The 6,682-nt window shown below is 44.5% G+C and overlaps 1 non-coding gene across 1 annotated transcript; it reads left to right on the top strand.

The window, feature by feature from the left end:
- The first annotated feature begins 5,911 nt into the window (after window positions 1-5,911).
- Window positions 5,912-6,016, top strand: LOC137555089 (U6 spliceosomal RNA). The gene has a single exon (XR_011027791.1). It is a non-coding gene; the product is annotated as a U6 spliceosomal RNA (small nuclear RNA).
- The last annotated feature ends 666 nt before the right edge of the window (window positions 6,017-6,682 follow it).

The raw sequence follows: 6,682 nt of genomic DNA, 5'->3' as shown, positions 1-6,682 counted from the left end.
CATCAATCACCCCCTGTCAATGCTACCTATCAGATTAGACCCCTATCTGCCCCTAGGGCACTCAATCACCCACCCACACCCTCAGAATGCCCTCAGACCCCAGCCCTGATCACCTCGCCAGTGCATTGCTTGCATCTATTCCCCCCTCTAATCACACCTTGAGACACCCATCAATCACCTCCTGTCACCCCCTAGCACACCTACCCATCAGATCAGGCCCCAATTTGCCCCGTGTGGGCTCCTGATCACTCGGCCAAACCCTCAGATCCCCCTCAGACCCCCTTCCGATCACCTCCCCAGTGCATTGATTGCATCTATTTTCCCCTCTAACCACCCCCTGAGACACCCATCAATCACCTCCTGTCACCCCCCCTAGCACTCCTATCCATCAGATCAGGCCCAATACAACCTGTCATCTAAAAGGCCACCCTGCTTATGACCGGTTCCACAAAATTCGCCCCCTCATAGACCACCTGTCATCAAAATTTGCAGATGCTTATACCCCTGAACAGTCATTTTGAGACATTTGGTTTCCAGACTACTCACGGTTTTGGGCCTGTAAAATGCCAGGGCGGTATAGGAACCCCACAAGTGACCCCATTTTAGAAAAAAAGACACCCCAAGGTATTTTGTTAGGTGTATGACGAGTTCATAGAAGATTTTATTTTTTGTCAAAAGTTAGCGGAAATTAATTTTTATTGGTTTTTTTTCCCAAAGTGTCATTTTTCACTAACTTGTGACAAAAAATAAAATCTTCTATGAACTCGCCATACACCTAACAGAATACCTTGGGGTGTCTTCTTTCTAAAATGGGGTCACTTGTGGGGTTCCTATACTGCCCTGGCATTTTAGGGCCCCTAAACCGCGAGGAGTAGTCTAGAAAACAAATGCTTCAAAATTATCTGTGAATAGGACGTTGGGCCCCTTAGCGCACCTAGGCTGCAAAAAAGTGTCACACATGTGGTACCGCCGTACTCAGGAAAAGTAGTATAATGTGTTTTGGGGTGTATTTTTACACATACCCATGCTGGGTGGGAGAAATTTCTATGTAAATGGACAATTGTGTGTAAAAAAATCAAACAATTGTCATTTACAGAGATATTTCTCCCACTTAGCATGGGTATGTGTAAAAATACACCCCCAAAACGCATTATACTACTTCTCCTGAGTACGGCGGTACCACATGTGTGGCACTTTTTTACACCCTAAGTACGCTAAGGGGCCCAAAGTCCAATGAGTACCTTTAGGATTTCACAGGTCATTTTGCGACATTTGGTTTCAAGACTACTCCTCACGGTTTAGGGCCCCTAAAATGCCAGGGCAGTATAGGAACCCCACAAATGACCCCATTCTAGAAAGAAGACACCCAAAGGTATTCCGTACGGAGTATGGTGAGTTCATAGAAGATTTTATTTTTTGTCACAAGTTAGCGGAAAATGACACTTTGTGAAAAAAAACTATTAAAATCAATGTCCGCTAACTTGTGACAAAAAAATAAAAACTTCTATGAACTCACCATACTCCTAACGGAATACCTTGGGGTGTCTTCTTTCTAAAATGGGGTCATTAGTGGGGTTCCTATACTGCCCTGGCATTTTAGGGGCCCTAAACCGCGAGGAGTAGTCTTGAAACAAAAATGACCTGTGAAATCCTAAAGTTACTCATTGGACTTTGGGCCCCTTAGTGCAGTTAGGGTGCAAAAAAGTGCCACACATGTGGTATCGCCGTACTCGGGAGAAGTAGTATAATGTGTTTTGGGGTGTATTTTTACACATACCCATGCTGGGTGGGAGAAATACCTCTGTAAATGACAATCTTTTGATTTTTTTACACACAATTGTCCATTTACAGAGGTATTTCTCCCACCCAGCATGGGTATGTGTAAAAATACACCCCAAAACACATTGTACTACTTCTCCCGAGTATGGGGATACCACATGTGTGGCACTTTTTTGCACCCTAACTGCGCTAAAGGGCCCAAAGTCCAATGAGTACCTTTAGGATTTCACAGGTCATTTTGAGAAATTTTGTTTCAAGACTACTCCTCACGGTTTAGGGCCCCTAAAATGCCAGGGCAGTATAGGAACCCCACAAATGACCCCATTTTAGAAAGAAGACACCCCAAGGTATTCCGTTAGTAGTATGGCGAGTTCATAGAAGATTTTATTTTTTGTCACAAGTTAGCGGAAATTGATTTTAATTGTGTTTTTTCACAAAGTGTCATTTTCCACTAACTTTTGACAAAAAATAAAATCTTCTATGAACTCACCATACTCCTAACGGAATACCTTGGGGTGTCTTCTTTCTAAAATGGGGTCATTTGTGGGGTTCCTATACTGCCCTGGCATTTTAGGGGCCCTAAACCGTGAGGAGTAGTCTTGAAACGAAATTTCTCAAAATGACCTGTGAAATCCTAAAGGTACTCATTGGACTTTGGGCCCTTTAGCGCAGTTAGGGTGCAAAAAAGTGCCACACATGTGGTATCGCCGTACTCAGGAGAAGTAGTATAATGTGTTTTGTGGTGTATTTTTACACATACCCATGCTGAGTGGGAGAAAGATCTCTGTAAATGGACAATTGTGTGTTATAAAAATTAACAAATTGTCATTTACAGAGATATTTCTCCCACCCAGCATGGGTATGTGTAAAAATACACCCCAAAACACATTATACTACTTCTCCTGAGTACGGCAATACCACATGTGTGGCACTTTTTTGCAGCCTAACTGCGCTAAGGGGCCCAAAGTCCAATGAGCACCTTTAGGCTTTACAGGGGTGCTTACAATTTAGCACCCACCAAAATGTCAGGACAGTAAACACACCCCACAAATGACCCCATTTTGGAAAGTAGACCCTTCAAGGTATTCAGAGAGAGGCATGGTGAGTCCGTGGCAGATTTCATTTTTTTTTGTCGCAAGTCAGAAGAAATGGAAACTTTTTTTTTTTTTTTTTTTCTCACAAAGTGTCATTTTCCGCTTACTTGTGACAAAAAATAATATCTTCTATGAACTCACTATGCCTCTCAGTGAATACTTTGGGATGTCTTCTTTCCAAAATGGGGTCATTTGGGGGGTATTTATACTATCCTGGAATTCTAGCCCCTCATGAAACATGACAGGGGGTCAGAAAAGTCAGAGATGCTTGAAAATGGGAAAATTCACTTTTTGCACCATAGTTTGTAAACGCTATAACTTTTACCCAAACCAATAAATATACACTGAATGGTTTTTTTTTATCAAAAACATGTTTGTCCACATTTTTCGCGCTGCATGTATACAGAAATTTTACTTTATTTGAAAAATGTCAGCACAGAAAGTTAAAAAAATCATTTTTTTGCCAAAATTCATGTCTTTTTTGATGAATATAATAAAAAGTAAAAATCGCAGGAGCAATCAAATAGCACCAAAAGAAAGCTTTATTAGTGACAAGAAAAGGAGCCAAAATTCATTTAGGTGGTAGGTTGTATGAGCGAGAAATAAACCGTGAAAGCTGCAGTGGTCTGAATGGAAAAAAAGTGGCCGGTCCTTAAGGGGTAGAAAGCCCTAGGTCCTCAAGTGGTTAAACCATTCCATTTTTGCCCTGGCTTTATGTTTAGGGTCGTTGTCCTGCTGGAAGGTGAACCTCTACCCCAGTCTCAAGTCTTTTGCAGACTCCAAGAGGTTTTCTTCCAAGTTTGCCCTGTATTTGGCTCCATCCATCTTCCCATCAACTCTGACCAGCTTCCCTGTCCCTGCTGAAGAGAAGCACCCCCAGAGCATGATGCTGCCACCACCCTATTTGACAGCAGGGATGGTGTGTTCAGAGTGATGTGCAGTGTTAGTTTTCCGCCACACATAGCGTTTTGCATTTTGGCCAAAAAATTCTGTTTTGGTCTCATCTGACCAGAGCACCTTCTTCCACATGTTTGCTGTGTCCCCCACATGGCTTGTGGCAAACTGCAAATGGGACTTCTTATGCTTTTATGTTAACAATGGCTTTCTTCTTGCCACTCTTCCATAAAAGCCAATTTTGTGCATGACTAATAGTTGTCCTATGGACAGATTCCCCCACCTGAGCTGTAGATCTCTGCAGCTCGTCCAGGGTCACCATGGGCCTCTTGACTGCATTTCTGATCAGTGCTCTCCTTGTTCGGCCTGTGAGTTACGGTGGACGGCCTTGTCTTGGTAGGTTTACAGTTGTGCCATACGCCTTCCATTTCTGAATGATTGCTTGAACAGTGCACCGTGGGATGTTCAAGGCTTTGGAAATCTTTTTGTAGTCTAAGCCTGCTTTAAATTTCTCAATAACTTGATCCCTGACCTGTCTGGTGTGTTCTTTCGACTTCATGGTGTTGTTGCTCCCAATATTCTCTTAGACAACCTCTGAGGTCATCACAGAGCATCTGTATTTGTACTCACATTAGATTACACACAGGTGCACTCTATTAGTCATTAGCACTCATCAGGCAATGTCTATGGGCAACTGACTGCACTGAGACCAAAGGGGGCTAAATAATTACGCATGCCCCACTTTATAGTTATTTATTTGTAAAAAATGTTTGGAATCATGATTTTCGTTCCACTTCTCACGTGTACACCACTTAGTATTGGTCTTTCACGTGGAATTCCAATAAAATTGATGCATGTTTGTGGCAGTAATGTGACAAAATGTGGAAAACTTCAAGGGGGCTGAATACTTTTGCAAGCCACTGTATTCTAATAGGACAGTTTACACAGGCTGAATATGAGTTTGTTATCTTACAATAGAATGTATATGTGATAATTTAGCTTAAAGTGAACCTGAGATGAAAGCCATATTAGTTTCTATGCTTACCTGGGTCTTCCTTAGAGAGAACCCGAGGCAGTGCGGGGGGGGGGGGGGGGACACAGATGGGGCACATAGGAATGTTCTCTGCCTCATGACATGCCTCTGTGTCTCCCCACCGCCACTCTCTGCCCTCTACTTTGCCAAGCCATAGCCCCACCACCACCGCGCTATAGGCCTCCCTCCCCCCAAAAAATTAGCGACGATATTTGTCGGTATCTTGGAGGGCAATGGGAGGAGAAGGATTCCCTGCTCAAATGCCCACTAGGGGGGTTCCTTCAGGCTTTCCAGAACTGCCACTGGGCAGCTCTCTTTCCTTGGCCGCTCCCCCGCTTCCCTGCATGCTGGGAGAAAGAGATCTCTCCCATTCCAGTATCGTGACCCAGAGGTCACGAAAGTGAAAGTTGGGCAGTGTGGGCCTCAGGAGTGGCGGAGAGCAGCGTGGATGGCGGCTACCTGACCCGCTCAGCCCCTCAGATCAGGTAGCCTAGGTTTTTTTTTTATTATATGAGCCCACCTCGGGCTCCCTTTAAGCTCCCTTGAGACTGGTCAGTCCCTCGCTGTCTCCCCGGGTGGCATGCGCAATGAAACACGACTCAGCCAGGCTTTTGGACCATATTAGGAAGGGCAGGAGCCACCTGGGAAAAAGGAGAGGAACTGAGCGGCCTCAAGGGGGCTTAAGGAAGTCCCAGGCAAGTATGGTATTTCAACTCAGGTACAATTTAAAAGACAAAGTTTTATACATACCAGGGGCTTCCTCCAACCCAGTTCATGGTTAATCAGTCCCTCACCATTCTCCTCTGCCGTCTGGATCCTCCACTAGGCAGCCCAGTAACTTCGCAAGTCAGTGCCAGTCAGCGCATGCACAGTCTGGCTGCGTGTGCTCCCCCGTCATGCTCCCTTGGTCAGGAGAATTCTGTGCCTGCACAGTGGTACTGCACTGGTGTAGAATTCTCCCAGCAATGGGAGCGCAATGGGGTGCACTGCGTGCAGTACCACCTGACTTACAAAGTTACATCACCTGGCGTAGAATCCAAACGGCAGAGGAGGACGGCGAGGGACCGATTAGCCTGAAGGTCTGAAGGGGGCTGGAGAAAGCCCGAGGAATGTATAAAGCCCGAGAACATATACTAAAATTGGAACGATACAAAGAAGATTAGCATGGCCCCTGTGCAAGGATGACCCGCAAATTCGTGAAGCGTTCCATATTTAAAAAAAAACAAAAAACTATTTACTTTAAAGTGAGCAGCTGTGGTTTCCTATGATGTATCACTCACAAAAATGGAAATCTTCTCTTTATTTTCCTGAAAGCAAGACACACATCTGGAACCACTGGTGTATAGTGAGCCTATAGCTTATACATTTTATAGAGCCATATCAATCGAAACATTCATATGGCCTGTTTTGGACTTTCTGGTCCTCATCAGTGCATGTATTTGTGTAAAGAGAGCAAAAAACATATCCTCAGTGGCTTGCTACTACACCAATTACCCACCAGTATAGATACAAGGATAGATAAAGAATCATTTGAAGAGACATCCCACTTCCCCCGCGCGCGTGCCCGCTGCACCCACCCACCTCTCTCGTTCGCCTTGCTCCCTGGTCCCGTCCAGCTGTCCGTGTCCGTTACTGCGCACATGTGCAGTAGGCAAATAACAGGGACAAATGCTGGACGCAACGACACATGGGTTTTATAGTATAGGATGCTTGTATCTATACTGGCCTCATCAGTGCATGTCATGGATTGATATTGCTCTTTGGGAATATGTTTTGGACCAGTACTGCAGAATATAAAGCTAGCTCATGATGACCCAGAACTAAAGCCTAATCTGATCAATATTGAGTGGAGCAATGTGGTTAAATGACTGATATTCCTCAA

The sequence above is a fragment of the Hyperolius riggenbachi genome, chromosome 2 (genome assembly GCF_040937935.1).
Source record: "Hyperolius riggenbachi isolate aHypRig1 chromosome 2, aHypRig1.pri, whole genome shotgun sequence".
NCBI lineage: Eukaryota > Metazoa > Chordata > Amphibia > Anura > Hyperoliidae > Hyperolius > Hyperolius riggenbachi.
The sequence above is the reverse complement of the archived record's forward strand: the minus strand, read 5'-3'. Positions and strand labels throughout refer to the sequence as shown.